Source organism: Dendrobates tinctorius, unplaced genomic scaffold, assembly GCF_039654945.1.
Source record: "Dendrobates tinctorius isolate UK_male_01 unplaced genomic scaffold, ASM3965494v1 ptg000211l, whole genome shotgun sequence".
Taxonomy (NCBI): domain Eukaryota; kingdom Metazoa; phylum Chordata; class Amphibia; order Anura; family Dendrobatidae; genus Dendrobates; species Dendrobates tinctorius.
In genome coordinates, this window is record NW_027361878.1 from 15,399,728 (window position 1) to 15,425,753 (window position 26,026).

At 42.3% G+C, this 26,026-nt stretch overlaps 1 protein-coding gene across 3 annotated transcripts in view; it reads left to right on the top strand.

Moving 5' to 3' along the window:
* Window positions 1-26,026, top strand: part of PPP2R5B (protein phosphatase 2 regulatory subunit B'beta) — a 166,279-nt gene that overhangs the window by 36,431 nt on the left and 103,822 nt on the right. Inside the window, exon 1 of one of the 3 annotated variants that reach the window (XM_073554481.1) lies at window positions 16,757-16,817. The exons of the other annotated variants lie outside the window; for them this stretch is intronic. The gene's annotated coding sequence lies outside the window, so the exon portion shown is untranslated. Of the gene's footprint in view, window positions 1-16,756; window positions 16,818-26,026 lie in introns of those variants that run through there. 3 annotated transcript variants of the gene reach the window in all.

Consider the following 26,026-nt stretch of genomic DNA (forward strand, 5'->3'; position numbering starts at 1 on the left):
AGCATGCTTAAGTAGAAGCCTGATTAAGGAAAATGAACACAGGTGATTGCAGCACAGACCAAGCACAGACTGACAGCCCCGACACAAAGTAACAAAAAGACAGAAACAGAGTGGAGATCGTGACAGCAGGTTTGTTGAAATCCAACGTGTCCTCATCTTCCCAGCATCTGCTGTCAGTTTGGTCACATGCAAAACCTGCCCCTGTTGGGAAATTGGGACTCTCTTGATAGCAATTTGGAAGGTCATGAAGGCTATTAGATTTGTAAAGTCATGCAAATGCAAAAACATCTCACAGCTTCATCTTCTCCCACTAATCACTTTAGTTTGCCGAGTGTTCTATGATGATGGACAGTGTTGAAATGATTCTACGGAACCAGGATTTCACTCATCTTTTAGAAAATTTTGTAACCAAGATCTTCTTTGCCAATAGTAATTTGCTCATCCTGCACAATGGAAATTAGGTCTCTAACCTCCCCTAAGCCATCGCAGAGTAATAAGTGGACATGCATTTGTTTTTGCTGGAATTAATTTAGCTTGGTCACTATCCTTAAATGCTTTCTGAATGGATATTTATTGAGAATGATGACTTTGTGCCTGGTTAATGCCATCATTATGCCTGGTGTAATGGATCGCTGATTTTATCTGTTAGTTATAAATGCATACGTTTCCAGCTTGTCATATGACTTTATATTTAAGAGTGTAATGGGTTAACTGCTGTAGGGAAAAAGTAGAAAAAAAAAAGAACAGAATGGTGGAATTTTGCATATTCGTTTATCTTCCATTACCGAGGTACTGAATTATTTATGTCATCACAAAATGGATTTAAAAATGAGAGACGCTCGTGAAAAAGTGGGAAGCACCTATCTCAGAGCCTTCCCCCAAAATATGACAATGGATTTCAAGATATACAAATATGTATATTACACAGCAGTTCCGTCACCGCTGTCCAGATATCAGTTATATTATACAGCAGTGACATTGCCACTCTCCAGATATCAGTTATATTACACAGCAGTGACATCGCCACTCTCCAGATATCAGTTATATTATACAGCAGTGACATCGCCACTCTCCAGATATCAGTTATATTATACAGCAGTGACATTGCCACTCTCCAGATATCAGTTATATTATACAGCGGTGACATCCCCACTCTCCAGATATCAGTTATATTACACAGCGGTGACATCGCCACTCTCCAGATATCAGTTATATTATACAGCAGTGACATCGCCACTCTCCAGATATCAGTTATATTATACAGCAGTGACATCACCGCTCTCCAGATATCAGTTATATTATACAGCAGTGACATTGCCACTCTCCAGATATCAGTTATATTATACAGCGGTGACATCCCCACTCTCCAGATATCAGTTATATTACACAGCAGTGACATCGCCACTCTCCAGATATCAGTTATATTACACAGCAGTGACATCGCCAGTCTCCAGATATCAGTTATATTATACAGCAGTGACATTGCCACTCTCCAGATATCAGTTATATTACACAGCAGTGACATCGCCACTCTCCAGATATCAGTTATATTATACAGCAGTGACATTGCCACTCTCCAGATATCAGTTATATTATACAGCGGTGACATCCCCACTCTCCAGATATCAGTTATATTACACAGCGGTGACATCGCCACTCTCCAGATATCAGTTATATTATACAGCAGTGACATCGCCACTCTCCAGATATCAGTTATATTATACAGCAGTGACATCACCGCTCTCCAGATATCAGTTATATTATACAGCACTGACATCATCACTCTCCAGATATCAGTTATATTATACAGCGGTGACATCACCGCTCTCCAGATATCAATTATATTATGCAGCGGTGACATCGCCACTCTCCAGATATCAGTTATATTATACAGCAGTGACATCATCACTCTCCAGATATCAGTCAGTTATATTATACAGCAGTGACATCACCACTCTCCAGATATCAGTTATATTATACAGCAGTGACATCATCACTCTCCAGATATCAGTCAGTTATATGATACAGCAGTGACATCGCCACTCTCCAGATATCAGTTATATTATACAGCAGTGACATCATCACTCTTCAGATATCAGTCAGTTATATTATACAGCAGTGACATCACCACTCTCCAGATATCAGTTATATTATACAGCAGTGACATCATCACTCTCCAGATATCTGTCAGTTATATTATACAGCAGTGACATCGCCACTCTCCAGATATCAGTCAGTTATATTATACAGCAGTGACATCGCCACTCTCCAGATATCAGTTATATTATACAGCAGTGACATCATCACTCTCCAGATATCAGTCAGTTATATTATACAGCAGTGACATCGCCACTCTCCAGATATCAGTCAGTTATATTATACAGCAGTGACATCGCCACTCTCCAGATATCAGTCAGTTATATTATACAGCAGTGACATCGCCACTCTCCAGATATCAGTTATATTATACAGCAGTGACATCATCACTCTCCAGATATCAATCAGTTATATTATACAGCAGTGACATCGCCACTCTCCAGATATCAGTTATATTATACAGCAGTGACATCGTCACTCTCCAGATATCAGTTATATTATAAAGCGGTGACATCACCGCTCTCCAGATAGCAGTTATATTATACAGCAGTGACATCGCCACTCTCCAGATATCAGTTATATTATACAGCAGTGACATCGCCACTCTCCAGATATCAGTTATATTATACAGCAGTGACATCGCCGCTCCCCAGATATCAGTTATATTATACAGCGGTGACATCACCGCTCTCCAGATATCAGTCAGTTATATTATACAGCGGTGACATCACCGCTCCCCAGATATCAGTTATATTATACAGAGGTGACATCGCCACTCTCCAGATATCAGTCAGTTATATTATACAGCAGTGACATCACCGCTCGCAAGATATCAGTTATATTATACAGCGGTGACATCGCCACTCTCCAGATATCAGTTATATTATACAGCGGAGATATCGCCACTCTCCAGATATCAGTTATATTATACAGCGGTGACATCGCCACTCTCCAGATATCAGTTATATTATACAGCGGTGACATCACCACTCTCCAGATATCAGTTATATTATACAGCGGTGACATCGCCACTCTCCAGATATCAGTTATATTATACAGCGGTGACATCGCCACTCTCCAGATATCAGTTATATTATACAGCGGTGACATCGCCACTCTCCAGATATCAGTTATATTATACAGCGGTGACATCGCCACTCTCCAGATATCAGTTATATTATACAGCGGTGACATCGCCACTCTCCAGATATCAGTTATATTATACAGCGGTGACATCGCCACTCTCCAGATATCAGTTATATTATACAGCAGTGACATCGCCACTCTCCAGATATCAGTTATATTATACAGCGGTGACATCACCGCTCTCCAGATATCAGTTATATTATACAGCAGTGACATCGCCACTCTCCAGATATCAGTTATATTACAAAGCAGTGACATCGCCACTCTCCAGATAACAGTTATATTATACAGCGGTGACATCACCGCTCTCCAGATATCAGTTATATTATACAGCGGTGACATCACCGCTCTCCAGATATCAGTTATATTATACAGCGGTGACATCGCCACTCTCCAGATATCAGTTATATTATACAGCGGTGACATCGCCACTCTCCAGATATCAGTTATATTATACAGCGGTGACATCGCCACTCTCCAGATATCAGTTATATTATACAGCGGTGACATCGCCACTCTCCAGATATCAGTTATATTATACAGCGGTGACATCCCCACTCTCCAGATATCAGTTATATTATACAGAGGTGACATCGCCACTCTCCAGATATCAGTTATATTATACAGCGGTGACATCACCGCTCTCCAGATATCAGTTATATTATACAGCAGTGACATCACCACTCTCCAGATATCAGTCAGTTATATTATACAGCAGTGACATCGCCACTCTCCAGATATCAGTCAGTTATATTATACAGCAGTGACATCGCCACTCTCCAGATATCAGTTATATTATACAGCAGTGACATCACCACTCTCCAGATATCAGTCAGTTATATTATACAGCAGTGACATCGCCACTCTCCAGATATCAGTTATATTATACAGCAGTGACATCATCACTCTCCAGATATCAGTCAGTTATATTATACAGCAGTGACATCTCCACTCTCCAGATATCAGTTATATTATACAGCAGTGACATCGTCACTCTCCAGATATCAGTTATATTATAAAGCGGTGACATCACCGCTCTCCAGATAGCAGTTATATTATACAGCAGTGACATCGCCACTCTCCAGATATCAGTTATATTATACAGCAGTGACATCGCCACTCTCCAGATATCAGTTATATTATACAGCAGTGAAATCGCCACTCTCCAGATATCAGTCAGTTATATTATACAGCGGTGACATCACCGCTCCCCAGATATCAGTTATATTATACAGCGGTGACATCACCGCTCTCCAGATATCAGTCAGTTATATTATACAGAGGTGACATCACCGCTCCCCAGATATCAGTTATATTATACAGAGGTGACATCGCCACTCTCCAGATATCAGTCAGTTATATTATACAGCAGTGACATCACCGCTCGCAAGATATCAGTTATATTATACAGCGGTGACATCGCCACTCTCCAGATATCAGTTATATTATACAGCGGTGACATCGCCACTCTCCAGATATCAGTTATATTATACAGTGGTGGCATCGCCACTCTCCAGATATCAGTTATATTATACAGCGGTGACATCGCCACTCTCCAGATATCAGTTATATTATACAGCGGTGACATCGCCACTCTCCAGATATCAGTTATATTATACAGCGGTGACATCGCCACTCTCCAGATATCAGTTATATTATACAGCGGTGACATCGCCACTCTCCAGATATCAGTTATATTATACAGCGGTGACATCGCCACTCTCCAGATATCAGTTATATTATACAGCGGTGACATCGCCACTCTCCAGATATCAGTTATATTATACAGCGGTGACATCGCCACTCTCCAGATATCAGTTATATTATACAGCGGTGACATCGCCACTCTCCAGATATCAGTTATATTATACAGCTGTGACATCGCCACTCTCCAGATATCAGTTATATTATACAGCGGTGACATCGCCACTCTCCAGATATCAGTTATATTATACAGCGGTGACATCGCCACTCTCCAGATATCAGTTATATTATACAGCGGTGACATCGCCACTCTCCAGTTATCAGTTATATTATACAGCGGTGACATCGCCACTCTCCAGATATCAGTTATATTATACAGCGGTGACATCACCGCTCTCCAGATATCAGTTATATTATACAGCAGTGACATCGCCACTCTCCAGATATCAGTTAAATTACAAAGCAGTGACATCGCCACTCTCCAGATAACAGTTATATTATACAGCGGTGACATCACCGCTCTCCAGATATCAGTTATATTATACAAAGGTGACATCGCCACTCTCCAGATATCAGTTATATTATACAGCGGTGACATCGCCACTCTCCAGATATCAGTTATATTATACAGAAGTGACATCACCACTCTCCAGATAGCAGTTATATTATACAGCAGTGACATCGCCACTCTCCAGATATCAGTTATATTATACAGCAGTGACATCGCCACTCTCCAGATATCAGTTATATTATACAGCGGTGACATCGCCACTCTCCAGATATCAGTTATATTATACAGCAGTGACATCGCCACTCTCCAGATATCAGTTATATTATACAGCGGTGACATCACCCCTCTCCAGATATCAGTTATATTATACAGAAGTGACATCACCACTCTCCAGATAGCAGTTATATTATACAGCCGTGACATCGCCACTCTCCAGATATCAGTTATATTATACAGCGGTGACATCGCCACTCTCCAGATATCAGTTATATTACACAGCAGTGACATCGCCACTCTCCAGATAACAGTTATATTATACAGCGGTGACATCACCGCTCTCCAGATATCAGTCAGTTATATTATACAGCGGTGACATCACCGCTCCCCAGATATCAGTTATATTATACAGCGGTGACATCGCCACTCTCCAGATATCAGTTATATTATACAGCGGTGACATCGCCACTCTCCAGATATCAGTTATATTATACAGCGGTGACATCGCCACTCTCCAGATATCAGTTATATTATACAGAGGTGACATCACCGCTCCCCAGATATCAGTTATATTATACAGCAGTGACATCACCGCTCCCCAGATATCAGTTATATTATACAGAGGAGACATCACCGCTCTCCAGATATCAGTTATATTATACAGAGGAGACATCACCGCTCCCCAGATATCAGTTATATTATACAGAGGAGACATCGCCGCTCCCCAGATATCAGTTATATTATACAGAGGAGACATCACCGCTCTCCAGATATCAGTTATATTATACAGAGGTGACATCACCGCTCCCCAGATATCAGTTATATTATACAGCAGTGACATCACCGCTCCCCAGATATCAGTTATATTATACAGAGGAGACATCACCGCTCTCCAGATATCAGTTATATTATACAGAGGAGACATCACCGCTCCCCAGATATCAGTTATATTATACAGAGGAGACATCGCCGCTCCCCAGATATCAGTTATATTATACAGAGGAGACATCACCGCTCTCCAGATATCAGTTATATTATACAGCGGTGACATCGCCAATCTCCAGATATCAGTTATATTATACAGCAGTGACATCGCCACTCTCCAGATATCAGTTATATTATACAGCAGTGACATCGCCACTCTCCAGATATCAGTTATACAGCGGTGACATCGCCACTCTCCAGATATCAGTTATATTATACAGCGGTGACATCACTGCTCTCCAGAAATCAGTTATATTATACAGCAGTGACATCGCCACTCTCCAGATATCAGTTATATTATACAGCAGTGACATCGCCACTCTCCAGATATCAGTTATATTATACAGCAGTGACATCGCCACTCTCCAGATATCAGTTATACAGCGGTGACATCGCCACTCTCCAGATATCAGTTATATTATACAGCGGTGACATCACTGCTCCCCAGATATCAGTTATATTATACAGAGGTGACATCGCCACTCTCCAGATATCAGTTATATTATACAGCGGTGACATCGCCACTCTCCAGATATCAGTTATATTATACAGCGGTGACATCGCCACTCTCCAGATATCAGTTATATTATACAGCGGTGACATCGCAACTCTCCAGATATCAGTTATATTATACAGCAGTGACATCGCCACTCTCCAGATATCAGTTATACAGCGGTGGCATCACCACTCTCCAGATATCAGTTATATTATACAGCGGTGACATCACTGCTCCCCAGATATCAGTTATATTATACAGCAGTGACATCGCCGCTCTCCAGATATCAGTTATATTATACAGCGGTGACATCGCCACTCTCCAGATATCAGTTATATTATACAGCGGTGACATCGCCACTCTCCAGATATCAGTTATATTATACAGCGGTGACATCGCCACTCTCCAGATATCAGTTTTATTATACAGAGGTGACATCACCGCTCTCCAGATATCAGTTATATTATACAGCGGTGACATCACCGCTCTCCAGATATTAGTTATATTATACAGCAGTGACATCTCCACTCTCCAGATATCAGTTATATTATACAGCGGTGACATCACCGCTCTCCAGATATTAGTTATATTATACAGCAGTGACATCGCCACTCTCCAGATATCAGTTATATTATACAGCGGTGACATCACCGCTCTACAGATATCAGTTATATTATACAGCGGTGACATCACCGCTCTACAGATATCAGTTATATTATACAGCGGTGACATCGCCACTCTCCAGATATCAGTTATATTATACAGCGGTGACATCGCCACTCTCCAGATATCAATTATATTATATAGCGGTGACATCACCGCTCTACAGATATCAGTTATATTATACAGCGGTAACATCGCCACTCTCCAGATATCAGTTATATTATACAGCGGTGACATCACTGCTCCCCAGATATCAGTTATATTATACAGAGGTGACATCGCCACTCTCCAGATATCAATTATATTATACAGCGGTGACATCACCGCTCTACAGATATCAGTTATATTATACAGCGGTGACATCGCCACTCTCCAGATATCAGTTATATTATACAGAGGTGACATCACCGCTCTCCAGATATCAGTTATATGATACAGAAGTGACATCACCGCTCTCCAGATATCAGTTATATGATACAGAAGTGACATCGCCACTCTCCAGATATCAGTTATATTATACAGCAGAGACATCACCGCTCCCCAGATATCAGTTATATTATACAGCGGTGACATCACCACTCTCCAGATATCAGTTATATTATACAGCAGAGACATCACCACTCTCCAGATATCAGTTATATTATACAGAGGTGACATCGCCACTCTCCAGATATCAATTATATTATACAGCGGTGACATCGCCACTCTCCAGATATCAGTTATATTATACAGCGGTGACATCACCGCTCTACAGATATCAGTTATATGATACAGAAGTGACATCACCGCTCTCCAGATATCAGTTATATGATACAGAAGTGACATCGCCACTCTCCAGATATCAGTTATATTATACAGCAGAGACATCACCGCTCCCCAGATATCAGTTATATTATACAGCGGTGACATCACCGCTCTCCAGATATCAGTTATATTATACAGCAGAGACATCACCACTCTCCAGATATCAGTTATATTATACAGAGGTGACATCGCCACTCTCCAGATATCAATTATATTATACAGCGGTGACATCGCCACTCTCCAGATATCAGTTATATTATACAGCGGTGACATCACCGCTCTACAGATATCAGTTATATGATACAGAAGTGACATCACCACTTTCCAGATATCAATTATATTATACAGCGGTGACATCGCCACTCTCCAGATATCAGTTATATTATACAGCGGTGACATCGCCACTCTCCAGATATCAGTTATATTATACAGCGGTGACATCACCGCTCTACAGATATCAGTTATATGATACAGAAGTGACATCACCGCTCTCCAGATATCAGTTATATTATACAGCGGTGACATCGCCACTCTCCAGATATCAGTCAGTTATATTATACAGCAGTGACATCGCCACTCTCCAGATATCAGTCAGTTATATTATACAGCAGTGACATCGCCACTCTCCAGATATCAGTTATATTGTACAGCAGTGACATCATCACTCTCCAGATATCAGTCAGTTATATTATACAGCAGTGACATCGCCACTCTCCAGATATCAGTTATATTATACAGCAGTGACATCGTCACTTTCCAGATATCAGTTATATTATAAAGCGGTGACATCACCGCTCTCCAGATAGCAGTTATATTATACAGCAGTGACATCGCCACTCTCCAGATATCAGTTATATTATACAGCGGTGACATCACCCCTCTCCAGATATCAGTTATATTATACAGAAGTGACATCACCACTCTCCAGATAGCAGTTATATTATACAGCAGTGACATCGCCACTCTCCAGATATCAGTTATATTATACAGCGGTGACATCGCCACTCTCCAGATATCAGTTATATTACACAGCAGTGACATCGCCACTCTCCAGATAACAGTTATATTATACAGCGGTGACATCACCGCTCTCCAGATATCAGTCAGTTATATTATACAGCGGTGACATCACCGCTCCCCAGATATCAGTTATATTATACAGCGGTGACATCGCCACTCTCCAGATATCAGTTATATTATACAGCGGTGACATCGCCACTCTCCAGATATCGGTTATATTATACAGCGGTGACATCGCCACTCTCCAGATATCAGTTATATTATACAGAGGTGACATCACCGCTCCCCAGATATCAGTTATATTATACAGCAGTGACATCACCGCTCTCCAGATATCAGTTATATTATACAGCGGTGACATCGCCACTCTCCAGATATCAGTTATATTATACAGCAGTGACATCGCCACTCTCCAGATATCAGTTATATTATACAGCAGTGACATCGCCACTCTCCAGATATCAGTTATATTATACAGCAGTGACATCGCCACTCTCCAGATATCAGTTATACAGCGGTGACATCGCCACTCTCCAGATATCAGTTATATTATACAGCGGTGACATCACTGCTCTCCAGAAATCAGTTATATTATACAGCAGTGACATCGCCACTCTCCAGATATCAGTTATATTATACAGCAGTGACATCGCCACTCTCCAGATATCTTTTATATTATACAGCAGTGACATCACCGCTCTCCAGATATCAGTTATATTATACAGCAGTGACATCGCCACTCTCCAGATATCAGTTATATTATACAGCAGTGACATCGCCACTCTCCAGATATCAGTTATACATCGGTGACATCGCCACTCTCCAGATATCAGTTATATTATACAGCGGTGACATCACTGCTCCCCAGATATCAGTTATATTATACAGAGGTGACATCGCCACTCTCCAGATATCAGTTATATTATACAGCGGTGACATCGCCACTCTCCAGATATCAGTTATATTATACAGCAGTGACATCGCCACTCTCCAGATATCAGTTATATTATACAGCGGTGACATCGCAACTCTCCAGATATCAGTTATATTATACAGCAGTGACATCGCCACTCTCCAGATATCAGTTATACAGCGGTGGCATCACCACTCTCCAGATATCAGTTATATTATACAGCGGTGACATCACTGCTCCCCAGATATCAGTTATATTATACAGCAGTGACATCGCCGCTCTCCAGATATCAGTTATATTATACAGCGGTGACATCGCCACTCTCCAGATATCAGTTATATTATACAGCGGTGACATCGCCACTCTCCAGATATCAGTTATATTATACAGCGGTGACATCGCCACTCTCCAGATATCAGTTTTATTATACAGAGGTGACATCACCGCTCTCCAGATATCAGTTATATTATACAGCGGTGACATCACCGCTCTCCAGATATTAGTTATATTATACAGCAGTGACATCGCCACTCTCCAGATATCAGTTATATTATACAGCGGTGACATCACCGCTCTCCAGATATCAGTTATATTATACAGCAGTGACATCGCCACTCTCCAGATATCAGTTATATTATACAGCAGTGACATCGACACTCTCCAGATATCAGTTATATTATACAGCGGTGACATCACCGCTCTCCAGATATCAGTTATATTATACAGAGGTGACATCGACACTCTCCAGATATCAGTTATATTATACAGAGGTGACATCGCCACTCTCCAGATATCAGTTATAATATACAGCGGTGACATCACCGCTCTCCAGATATCAGTTATATGATACAGAAGTGACATCGCCACTCTCCAGATATCAGTTATATTATACAGCGGTGACATCACCGCTCTCCAGATATCAGTTATATGATACAGAAGTGACATCACCGCTCTCCAGATATCAATTATATTATACAGCGGAGACATCACCGCTCATAGATATCAGTTATATTATACAGCGGTGACATCACCGCTCATAGATATCAGTTATATTATACAGCGGTGATATCACCGCTCTCCAGATATCAGTTATATTATACAGAGGTGACATCGCCACTCTCCAGATATCAGTTATATTATACAGCGGTGACATCACCGCTCTCCAGATATCAGTTATATGATACAGAAGTGACATCGCCACTCTCCAGATATCAGTTATATTATACAGCGGTGACATCACCTCTCTCCAGATATCAGTTATATTATACAGAAGTGACATCACCACTCTCCAGATAGCAGTTATATTATACAGCAGTGACATCGCCACTCTCCAGATATCAGTTATATTATACAGCGGTGACATCGCCACTCTCCAGATATCAGTTATATTATACAGTAGTGACATCGCCACTCTCCAGATATCAGTTATATTATACAGCGGTGACATCGCCACTCTCCAGATATCAGTTATATTATACAGCGGTGACATCACCGCTCTACAGATATCAGTTATATTATACAGCGGTGACATCGCCACTCTCCAGATATCAGTTATATTATACAGCGGTGACATCGCCACTCTCCAGATATCAATTATATTATATAGCGGTGACATCACCGCTCTACAGATATCAGTTATATTATACAGCGGTAACATCGCCACTCTCCAGATATCAGTTATATTATACAGCGGTGACATCACTGCTCCCCAGATATCAGTTATATTATACAGAGGTGACATCGCCACTCTCCAGATATCAATTATATTATACAGCGGTGACATCACCGCTCTACAGATATCAGTTATATTATACAGCGGTGACATCGCCACTCTCCAGATATCAGTTATATTATACAGAGGTGACATCACCGCTCTCCAGATATCAGTTATATGATACAGAAGTGACATCACCGCTCTCCAGATATCAGTTATATGATACAGAAGTGACATCGCCACTCTCCAGATATCAGTTATATTATACAGCAGAGACATCACCGCTCCCCAGATATCAGTTATATTATACAGCGGTGACATCACCGCTCTCCAGATATCAGTTATATTATACAGCAGAGACATCACCACTCTCCAGATATCAGTTATATTATACAGAGGTGACATCGCCACTCTCCAGATATCAATTATATTATACAGCGGTGACATCGCCACTCTCCAGATATCAGTTATATTATACAGCGGTGACATCACCGCTCTACAGATATCAGTTATATGATACAGAAGTGACATCACCACTTTCCAGATATCAATTATATTATACAGCGGTGACATCGCCACTCTCCAGATATCAGTTATATTATACAGCGGTGACATCGCCACTCTCCAGATATCAGTTATATTATACAGCGGTGACATCACCGCTCTACAGATATCAGTTATATGATACAGAAGTGACATCACCGCTCTCCAGATATCAGTTATATTATACAGCGGTGACATCGCCACTCTCCAGATATCAGTCAGTTATATTATACAGCAGTGACATCGCCACTCTCCAGATATCAGTCAGTTATATTATACAGCAGTGACATCGCCACTCTCCAGATATCAGTTATATTATACAGCAGTGACATCATCACTCTCCAGATATCAGTCAGTTATATTATACAGCAGTGACATCGCCACTCTCCAGATATCAGTTATATTATACAGCAGTGACATCGTCACTTTCCAGATATCAGTTATATTATAAAGCGGTGACATCACCGCTCTCCAGATAGCAGTTATATTATACAGCAGTGACATCGCCACTCTCCAGATATCAGTTATATTATACAGCAGTGACATCGCCACTCTCCAGATATCAGTTATATTATACAGCAGTGAAATCGCCACTCTCCAGATATCAGTCAGTTATATTATACAGCGGTGACATCACCGCTCCCCAGATATCAGTTATATTATACAGCGGTGACATCACCGCTCTCCAGATATCAGTCAGTTATATTATACAGAGGTGACATCACCGCTCCCCAGATATCAGTTATATTATACAGAGGTGACATCGCCACTCTCCAGATATCAGTCAGTTATATTATACAGCAGTGACATCACCGCTCGCAAGATATCAGTTATATTATACAGCGGTGACATCGCCACTCTCCAGATATCAGTTATATTATACAGCGGTGACATCGCCACTCTCCAGATATCAGTTATATTATACAGCGGTGACATCGCCACTCTCCAGATATCAGTTATATTATACAGCGGTGACATCACCACTCTCCAGATATCAGTTATATTATACAGAGGTGACATCACCGCTCTCCAGATATCAATTATATTATACAGCGGTGACATCGCCACTCTCCAGATATCAATTATATTATACAGCGGTGACATCGCCACTCTCCAGATATCAGTTATATTATACAGCGGTGACATCACCGCTCTACAGATATCAGTTATATGATACAGAAGTGACATCACCACTCTCCAGATATCAATCATATTATACAGCAGAGACATCACCGCTCTCCAGATATCAGTTATATGATACAGAAGTGACATCACCGCTCTCCAGATATCAGTTATATTATACAGAGGTGACATCACCGCTCTCCAGATATCAGTTATATTATACAGAAGTGACATCACCACTCCCCAGATATCAGTTATATTATACAGCAGAGACATCACCACTCTCCAGATATCAGTTATATTATACAGAGGTGACATCGCCACTCTCCAGATATCAATTATATTATACAGCGGTGACATCGCCACTCTCCAGATATCAGTTATATTATACAGCGGTGACATCACCGCTCTACAGATATCAGTTATATGATACAGAGGTGACATCGCCACTCTCCAGATATCAGTTATATTATACAGCGGTGACATCACCACTCTCCAGATATCAGTTATATGATACAGAAGTGACATCGCCACTGTCCAGATATCAGTTATATTATACAGCGGTGACATCACCGCTCTCCAGATATCAGTTATATTATACAGCAGTGACATCGCCACTCTCCAGATATCAGTTATATTATACAGCAGTGACATCATCACTCTCCAGATATCAGTCAGTTATATTATACAGCAGTGACATCGCCACTCTCCAGATATCAGTTATATTATACAGCAGTGACATCGTCACTTTCCAGATATCAGTTATATTATAAAGCGGTGACATCACCGCTCTCCAGATAGCAGTTATATTGTACAGCAGTGACATCGCCACTCTCCAGATATCAGTTATATTATACAGCAGTGACATCGCCACTCTCCAGATATCAGTTATATTATACAGCAGTGAAATCGCCACTCTCCAGATATCAGTCAGTTATATTATACAGCGGTGACATCACCGCTCCCCAGATATCAGTTATATTATACAGCGGTGACATCACCGCTCTCCAGATATCAGTCAGTTATATTATACAGAGGTGACATCACCGCTCCCCAGATATCAGTTATATTATACAGAGGTGACATCGCCACTCTCCAGATATCAGTCAGTTATATTATACAGCAGTGACATCACCGCTCGCAAGATATCAGTTATATTATACAGCGGTGACATCGCCACTCTCCAGATATCAGTTATATTATACAGCGGTGACATCGCCACTCTCCAGATATCAGTTATATTATACAGCGGTGACATCACCACTCTCCAGATATCAGTTATATTATACAGAGGTGACATCGCCACTCTCCAGATATCAGTTATATTATACAGCGGTGACATCACCACTCTCCAGATATCAATTATATTATACAGCGGTGACATCGCCACTCTCCAGATATCAGTTATATTATACAGCAGAGACATCACCGCTCTCCAGATATCAGTTATATGATACAGAAGTGACATCACCGCTCTCCAGATATCAGTTATATTATACAGAGGTGACATCACCGCTCTCCAGATATCAGTTATATTATACAGCAGAGACATCACCACTCTCCAGATATCAGTTATATTATACAGAGGTGACATCGCCACTCTCCAGATATCAATTATATTATACAGCGGTGACATCGCCACTCTCCAGATATCAGTTATATTATACAGCGGTGACATCACCGCTCTACAGATATCAGTTATATGATACAGAGGTGACATCGCCACTCTCCAGATATCGGTTATATTATACAGCGGTGACATCACCACTCTCCAGATATCAGTTATATGATACAGAAGTGACATCGCCACTGTCCAGATATCAGTTATATTATACAGCGGTGACATCACCGCTCTCCAGATATCAGTTATATTATACAGCAGTGACATCACCGCTCTCCAGATATCAGTTATATTATACAGAGGTGACATCACCGCTCTCCAGATATCAGTTATATTATACAGCAGTGACATCACCGCTCTCCAGATATCAGTTATATTATACAGAGGTGACATCACCGCTCTCCAGATATCAGTTATATTATACAGCGGTGACATCACCGCTCTCCAGATATCAGTTATATTATACAGCAGTGACATCACCGCTCTCCAGATATCAGTTATATTATACAGAGGTGACATCACCGCTCTCCAGATATCAGTTATATGATACAGAAGTGACATCGCCACTGTCCAGATATCAGTTATATTATACAGCGGTGACATCACCGCTCTCCAGATATCAGTTATATTATACAGCAGTGACATCAACTCAGTGACATCATGCACAGATGTAAGCCACATGTACCCTTCTATAGTCCTTGCAAACAAAAATGCCAACAAGTACAAAGCATCAAAATTCTATTGTTGGCATCTTTAAAATTCAAACTTGTCATTCAGTTCATGCTGAATTTCAAATGTGCTCCATTGGGTTAGGGCTACTCAGAAACTTTGGCCACAACACAGGTCCCACAGCCAAAGATCCCTATATACTTGTCAAGCGTCGGGTTCCTGCCTCTGCACAGCAGGAATCCCGGGCCTTGCTTTTTGTGGTCTCCCATTCCTCTCCAGCCACAGAGGAGCCTGCTCAGCAGAGACATTGTTCCCAGCGTCCTGCTCAGTTTATTACTGTTGGCTTTGTTCCTGTTGCCAGACAGGGTCCAGCTATAGTAACCTGCAATAGCCAGCAGCGAGCAGCTCTTGGGACTAAGTCCTTCTTTCGGCTCACTGAGCATGCCCGTGGGAAGTCCTCTCATTGGAGGTCTGAGGTCATGTGCTCAGGTTCTATTTCTGCTCCCATTGGACCACTAGGAAAGTCCCGGAAGGACGCTGCTATAAAAGAGTCGCATGGCCGCGCGGCCATGCTCTAGTATAGACTCTTTTGCGGTAAGTGTGTGTGATGATGGATGACTGTATCTGGTGACTGACTCATTATAACACCCCTCCCTTGGATACGCATGCTTGTAGGGTTTGGGGTTCTGAGTCAGCGCCTACTAGTGGCTTGTCCTATGCCACTGTGCTTCCAAGTCACAGCACCTCACTTAGCGCCACATGGTGCAGTTCAGCTCCTAGCACCTTAGGACTGCATTAGGTAGCTGCATCCGCCAGTGCGGCGCCGTGTGCAAGTCGTGCGCTTTCCTACCTTAGAGTGGTTAGTGGCGTCCGCCAGAGCGGTGCAGTGTGCACTTAGTGCATTTATATTTTCGGTTAACACCTTGCTGGCACCGCAGCTGCAGCGCCGAGCGCTGGTGGTCTAGAGGGACTCTGACCCTGTGTCTTGGGCAGAGTCCTGTGACTGTACTCCAGCACTCACTTTGCCGAGCTCTGTGAGCTTTAACAGGCTACAGCATCCATGTTCTGTGGTAGTGCGGATCTGTGAAGCAACAGAGTCCGCCTCTGTACACACCGGGTGACATTAACCCGCATGTGTTCATTTAGTATACCGCCATATAGTGTCCGCCATTACCAAGCAGCAATTAACATCTCTGCACAGTGGACCCCGGGCTGCGAACGCACCTCTATACCATCTTATATTATTTGGTGCGTTCCGCAAGCCCATAACAATACTGCTGCTAAACAAGTGATTGGGGTGGCACTGAAACCCACTACGGTACCACAACCACTGGAAGCAAGTCACAAGTAATTCAATCGTGGCCGATGTTTTTGCATCTTGCATTTAACAGAGCTCAGCATTCAGAGAACTGTTAAATCTGCAGCAGATAAAACAATGATTTTTTTTTACTAAAACTGCAGCAAGCAGCCCAGAAAGTGAATCCCTGCCCCTAAATCATGCTGCTTTCAGTTAGGGTAGAGAAAATATGGTGACAGATTCCTTTACAAATGTTTGGCTAAAGGGAGGATTTATTACTGTCAGAATGTTATCTTTTTTTACACCCTGATTTTACCGTTTATTGGCTCTAACAACCTTCATAGTGTTTTACTTTTGCTTCTAATCATACTGATTATTGAAATTCATTTCTAGCCTAAATAATTTGTGGTGTCACATTATCTAATATTTCCTTTGTACACGTTGATTAGCCTTTTTTTTTATATAAATCTGTTTCCCCCTTATGCGATGAGTAAGAGACATCTGGCACAATGTGATTCTGGTGTCCAATCTCCCCCACCTCCTGAGGTGCATAAAATAGAAGCTTCTCCACATCACTGCAATAAAGTGTGAACATTTCCCTAAACGTGCGACCACTAACCTAGAAATGTTCTAATGCTATATATTTCATAATGCAATGTGAAGCCGCTTTCCCCTCTTTTGAAGGTGCGCCCGTGCGCGCCGAACGCAGCATGTTGCATTTCGGCCCGCATGGCGCATCTTCAAAGGTGCGCAGCGCACGCCAAAATCCTGCCAGCGCACGATCTGCGCACCCTATGCTAAAGATAAGGTGCGCAGATCGCAAGCGTCCATGTGCGATAGTAGGCGGCGATGACCGGATGGGGTGGGCAGGGAGCCGGCAGGGGGCGGGGCTTAGCGGCGCCGTGCGCTGCGTCGAATAAGCGCTAGTGTGAAACTAGCCTAAGAGGGGAAAGCTGACAGGAAGTTAGATGAGATCCCTAGAGGGGGATGGAGAGAGGACGTGTTTGCAGCAGCTCCCTGTGAGCTGGAGCTGCTGGCAAGGAAAGAGAGAAAAGTTCTTCAGAAGGAAGATAGAAAAGTACGGAACGTGTGGAGGAGAGACTGGGGACTAGAGCAGAGCCCTTCCCTAATGTACCAAAGGCCGGGTGCCAGTATCCGAGGCTGTGTGTGATACTAATGATGCTACAGCAGAAACCGGAGGAATAGAAGTTGAGACCACTTTATTCCCATCTAAGACTCGATGACACAGCAGCAACGTGTGTGAGCCGGGACATGATTGTAAGGAGTTATAAGTAACAGCAAGAAAGAGGAATTTGAGTGTAATTCATAACTGTCATGATCCAGGTTGGATGATGACAGTTAAAAGCACATGCAACCTTTTTTTTTCCTTAAGCTTTATGCTTAAGTTTGGTTTTGCCCCCGGTGGCCATTAGAATTATTACACAGTGGTGTCTTTTGTTCTAGTTTGCCCCCGGTGGTGGTTAGCGTTATTACACGGGAATCACTAACAGGTGTGATTCCTCTGGCTTAACTATAAAGGTGTGTCATGTGCTCTCACTGGTGTTGGTGATAGGGGCCATTTCCAACCATCCAGTCAGAGTCCTGGTGTGGAAGGAGTCTGAGGGGATTTCCTTGCAGCTCTGACAGAGCTTGGTGGCAGCTATTCAGGTGGAAAGCTGCATTCTGGTGGTGGACTCTGTTGCTGGGAGCAAGAGCAACAGAGCAAAGCTAAGTGGTGTTTCCCTGTTTGTGCCTTTCCTTTATGTGTGTTTCAGTGCAGAGGTGGGATTAGTCTCTGCACCGGCAATTTCACTAGAAAGGGGTAGGTGCAGGGAGAGCTCGGGTTTAAAGGTATCCTGATCGGCGCCCGGTGCGGAACCGGCCTAGGGATCGGTAGGAGTGTAGAGACACTGACTCAGGAGAGTGCAGGAGGTCGCCACATCCCCGTTCCCTATCGCAGGGCCCTCCATTGTAATTGTTTCCCTGGTGTTTCCCCTTATTATTTAAATTTGCCCTCCTGGAGGCGGTGTATCCAGTTTCACGTGTATTTCTGAAATTCGCCTGCTGGAGGCAGTGTATCCAGCTGCACGTCTTATTATTTTAATTCGCCCTAATGGAGGCGGTGTATCCAGAGTCGCGTGTGTCATATAAATTCGCCCTGCTGGAGGCGGTGTGTCCAGTCACACGTTGACCATTACAATAACTACAAGTACTTCAGATTAGCGCTAGTAAGGAAATGTTCAGAAAAGGCACATTTGGAAGGGAGTGCTGGAAGGGTGCATTCCATATACCTAGGAGTTGGCTGAGCCCTTAACCTGAAGACCACGGCACTGAAGCGGGCACCTGTCTCTGCCACAAACGTGAGTAAAGCATTGGAACTGCATTCAGCTGTGTCATTGCCTTCTTCCTGTGCCAACCCTTTCAGCACTGCTACATCCCTGTGCCTAACACTACACCATCTGCCTCAACATCTTCTATTGCTGCCCTGGGACTACAGCTCTGCCTGTGGAGAGCTATTTCACCTCTGCTGCATCCCACCATCTGTCCCACAGGATCTACACTGCAGCGCTGGTCACCTCTGACCAGATACCACAGGTGGCGTCACAAACTTATCCATACATAAAATGTATTCAATCCATGTATTTTACATGGACACCCAGGGCCACAGACCGGGTCACCGCCACCACGACACATCCCCTTTGAGACACCGGCCCGTGTTATGATTGAGTCACCGTAGGAGGCAAAAATAGAAATGCTAGCTATGTCCAGAAAACCAGAGAAGTTGGCAGCTATCGGATTGCAGACCCCTGAACCTATCAACACAACTAGCAGTAGCCGTGGGGGGCTCCTACGATGCCCTAGGCCCCTCGATCACAGCCGGAGGACTACATAGCCTAAAGACAGAAAGGGAAATCTAAACTGCCCCAGAGCAGTCCCCAAAGCAAAAGGCAGCCCCCAACATATAATGACGGTGAAGCAAGAAGAAAGAACAAAACACAGACAGAAAGATAGACTGAGCAAAGATGGGGCCCACGCTAGCTTAGATAGGAAAGGACAGGAAGGCTGCTGTCTGCAATCCGTGAAAAACCCTATGAAAATAAGAGCCAACAACTGACAGTAAAAAAGGCCCTGAAGACGCTAGGCTTCAAAAAAGCTATGTCAGTACTCAGCAATATTCTGAAGACAGAGCAACAGGCAAAAGGAGATTCAGCTCACCCCAGCAGGGAATGGCAGAATCAAGAAAAGCAAGGAAAACAAAACACTAATGCAAAAAGGCAAAGCAGAAATCTTAGCTTTAGATGAGCAGGAATCAGACTGGTTTCCTAGAAGTCCACATAGAAATCACCCGCAGGCCAGAAGGGCGTCGGCAGCCTTATATCCAGTCATTAACTCCACTCAGCCAGTCATCATCATCAGCCCCAGGTGTTTGACAATCAGGCTCACTACCTTTCTTCACCAGAAGAGGGAGTTCCTCGGGCCTCAGTAGTGAAGGGGAAAATGAACTCACAACAGGCCCGGTACCGAGTAAGTGTGAAATCAACCACCACCACTCGCCCTAGGGGTGATCCACTTACATATCCATAATAAATAAATCATAGAGACAATGGTGTAACTAGAGCTCCATAGGCCCTAGTGCAAAATTTGGACATGGATCACCACCTTCATGTTGGTTAGATGTATTTGCCTTTGTAGCATGCTAGATACTGCAAAGGCATATGTGCTCACCCTCCATGAAATAATGTCCCTATCCAGGTACCTTCCTGTAACACTGTCCCCATCCTATTTAATGTCTCATGTGCTGGGCCCCCATCCTATAACAATATCCCCCAAACTGGTATACTGTGCTTCATCTTAGGCCTCTTCCTTGTAGAATATCTTATATCTTTGTATAATATCCCTGATCCTGCTCCTCTTCCATGTATAATGTCCTCTATCCCGGGCCGCTTCCAGGTATAATGTCTCATGTGCTGGGACCCTTCCTGATATAATATCCCTCATCCTATAACAATGTCCCCCAACTGATATACTGTGCTTCATCTTGGGCCTCTTTCTTGTCTAATGAATTCCGTCCTGGTATAATGTCCTGATCCTGGGACCCTTCCATGTATAATGTCCCCTATTACGGGCCACTTCCAGGTATAATTTTCCTGTGCTGGGACCCTTCCTGATATAATGGTATCCTGGTATAATCTCCCATTCTGGACCCTTTCCATGTATAATGTCCCCCATCCCGGGCCCCTTACTAGTATAACGTTTCCTGTGCCTCTTCCTGATAGTTTTAATATAAACATCCTATAACAGTGTCCCCCAAACTGATATACTGTGCCTCATCCTGGGCCTCTTCCTTGTATAATGACTCCTGTCATGTTATAATGTCCCCCTATACTGGGCCCCTTCATGTTATAATGTTCCCCATCTCGGGCCCCTTCCTGGTATAATGTCCGTTCTGCCACTATTTTCCAATACATTAAATAAATATATTCTTACCTTCCTCTGCTCGTACTTGCAGTGCGCTATATGGCAGCACATTGAGTTCTCGCATCTCTGTAGTAAATAGTCATAGGGGACTCTGCATGGTACAGGCTCCTGATACAATTAGTAAGACATTTAAGTGAGAGATTAGTTTGAAGCTTTTGATGACAATAACTGTGACGAAATACATCTTATTGTGTTTCTGATGAGAAATATAAGTTGGCTGACAAAAGTATGTCTTTCCATTTTTACTTGGCACAAAATACTGCACTAATCTGTGTGGCATGTGGCTAACCTTTCTCCATTATTTTGTAAGAATATTCATTTAAAAACGGATCTGTCACCAGATTTCAGAACATAAACTGAATATATAATGACATAGATATTTTAGACCTAATGAGGCTGGTGTACTTACTGTGAATATTTGTCAGAATGGTTGTATAATACTGACATCATCATAATCCAGTTAAAGCTGGACACAAAAGGTGATCATCTTAAAATACCGTAAGTAAGGTAAACTTTTAAAAAGGATTTCACAGCCATTCTCAAAATTTCAAATGTAAGTACACTGGCCTCATCAGGCATAAGAGATTTATTTAATAATGTTTACAGATTATGTTGTAAAATTTGATACTAGTATAATTATGTAACATTTTGTACCCAGTGTTTCATATAGCCAGCAGGATATTACATGGAAAGCAAAGATGTATGCAACCCGGTGCTTGATTATCATATATTCTGGCATATTGAATAATCATAGAAAACTGTATACATGGAGTGGAATTTTTAATGTCAGTGTTGCTTTATTAAGGTGTCATGTCTTTAGATATAACACTTTTGCCTAGAGCTGTTTTTTCACTTTTTATGCCATTTTTCCCCTTCGGCAGTGAGAATTGTGAGTTTTTAAAAAGCTGCAATTCCTCAATCTGGCTTAGACTTATTTGTCTAGCTAAATGAGCCTACTTTACCACCCACTTTTTAAAAGATGTGAAAATGGTGTAAATATTCAAAATTCTGAAAATAAACTATGGTGGACAAAATTTGTGACTTTTTGACACTAGAAAATTGATGTGGAAGCCTTAAGGAAAACTATGAACACCCAAAATACATGTTAGAATAGAATCCGCTCTTAATTTTGTTCTGAATTATTGGAGGAATTTCACTGTGTGTGTGTGTGTGTGTGTGTGTATATATATATAAAGTATATATATATATATATATATTTATATATAATGTGTGTGTATGTATAAAAAATTACATGACATTTCATTCTACGGTCCAGTGTAATAAAGTTCTCTGCTTTCAATTAAAAGGGTGACCACTCTCAAAACTGTGTCAAGCTGCGTTGCTACTATAAATATATGAAAACCTTACCTACTGATTTATTTCTCAGTATCTACCAATCTCTTAATGCCCACCATGATTTCAGCTCCCCATAACTCCTTTTTCAGTGCTATGTTTGACATACGTGTTGGAACGTAATGTCAGATTGATTGGCTCATTTTAATGGCTAAGTCAGCCCCCTTCTCTGTCTACGTATTGCCTATGCTATATCAATAAGCAATTACATCCCTTTAAAAGTACTTAGTTTTAATTGTTTAATGTTATTTCATAATCTGGAAGATTCAGCACCACCCAGAAAATAAATGTGGAAACTAGTCAGGGGGGTGGAGCCACTCTCCGGAACAGTCACAAGGGCTGATCCGTCTCTTGGCTGGGCACATGATCACAAGCCACCACCAACTGTATCTGATGTATGTGCAAATAATGGCATAGTTAATACACCTCGCTTAAGTGCACAAGCGCAGGATGCTGTGCAAATGCAGCATGGACTGTGACTGTGGGATGTCAGTCAAGTCAGGAGGGAGTTCATGGGTGAAATTCTAGAATAGTGGGAATAGCAGAAACTATTTCTGAACACACAGCTAATAGTAGTAGTCTTAATCCACCCAGGAACAAAGAGTCAGGCGTGCCTAAATATATATATATTTTCAAATTTTACATTTTAAAAACTAACTGCAAAGAAAAATGGGCCAATGCAAATGTTTGGGCACCCTTGGAGATTTTTGTGCTCAGATAACTTTGACCAAGATATCAGATGCCATGGGTTCTTCTAAGCAACTGCCTAGAACTCTGAAAATGGTGGATGTCCACAGAGCAGGAGAAGGCTATAAGTGTTTTCAAGTTGCCATTTCCTCAGTTCAAAATGTAATTAAGAAATGGTAGTTAACTGGAACAATGGAGGTCAAGATGAGGTGTGGAAAACTAATAACAATTTCAGTGAGAGCTGCTCGTAGGATTGCTAGAGAGGCAAATCAGATTCCCTGCTTTACTGCAAAAGACCTACAGAAAGATTTAGCAGACTCTGGGGTTGTGGTACATTGTTCTACTGTAAAGAGACACCTTAACAAATATGGTCTTCATGGAAGAGTCATCAGAAGAAAACATCTCCTGTGTCCTGTGGACAGATAAGGTTAAAATAGAACTGTTTGTCCACAATGATCAAAGGTATGTGTGAAGAAATAAGGACAACATTTCTGGAAAATAACATCTCGCCAACCATTAAGCATGGGGGTGGATCAATCATGCTTTGGGGTTGTGTTGTAGTAGCAAATAGCACAAGGGACACTTTAAGGGTAAAGAGAAGAATACATTCAATGAAATTTCAACAAATTCTTGATGCAAGCATAAGACCATCTGTAAAAAAGCTGAAGTTGAAAAGAGGATGGCTTCTACAAAAGGATAATGATCCTAAACACACGATAATATCCACAATAGTCAACCTTAAAAAGCGCAAGCTGAAGGTCTTACAATGGCCCTCACAGTCCCCTGATCTGACCATCATTGAAAATCTGTGGCTAGACCTCAAAATAGCAGTGCATGCAAGACAACCCAGGAATCTCACAGAACTGGAAGAATTTTCCAAGGAAGAATGGATGAAAAATCCCTCAAAAAAGTGTTGAAAGACTCTTGGCTGGCTACAAAAAGCTTTTAAAATCTTTTGATACTTGCAAAAAGGGGTGCTACTAGGTACTAACTGTAATGCTGCTAGGCGCTGTAGTGCGCAACTTCCACCAGGGGGTGCTGGTGAGGGGAAAAAGGCTACACTAACAACAGAGCACCACAGCGCCGCAGCACAGGCACCACTAGGTGGCAGAAAAGTGGTCAGACAGGCCCAGTCAGCAACAGAGAGTACCAGAGGTCACAGCAATACACGTGGTCAGAAACAAGCCAGAAGTCAGAGCCAGTCGGGAGCAGGAACACCAGAGATGGAAGACAAACAGGTCAGAGGACAAGCTGGGTCAAATACCAAGGGGTCACAACACAGAGAGCAAACACTAAGATGAGAGTAATTACAGGGGAGAACGGAAAAGGGACCTAGGTAAACGGGCAGAGGACAAATCAGGGTATAACCAGGTCAGCCACTCAAGCCAGGGGCAGGAACTATAACTGACGCTGCCTGCAGGGCTGAAATTGCCAAACAGATCCCAAAACGAGGCAGGGAGTGTTAACCCCCTCATGATCAGACCAGGAAGAAGATAACCAGAAACAAACCCCGACCTGGATCATGACACTGACCATGCAGAGTGCCCAAACTTTTGTATTGGACCATTTTCCTTTTTGTAATTTTTAAAATGTAAAAGATGAAAATATATATACAGTATATTGTTTTGCCTAAAATACGAATCGTCAACTTGCTTAACTGTTCACAGTGGCAGTAATTTTGACCAGGGGTGCCCAAAGTTCTACATGCCACTGGATAAAGGTGTTTTTTGTATCCCCTGTCCACATGTTAGCGTCAAAATGTATGCTGGGAATCTAACCACAAAGATCCTCCACTGATCACTAGAACTGGAGCCCGAGCCCTCATTTTGGAGGACTTTGAATGGAGCTGCGGAAATGCCTGTGTCCTTTCAAGGTTTATCTTTTCGAGGCCTCTAAAATAGCTTGGTACATTGTTGGCCATTCTCCTTAGGGTATATTCACACCATATTTTACAGGAGGTCAGAAGATGCTTCAATAATCGCTCCTT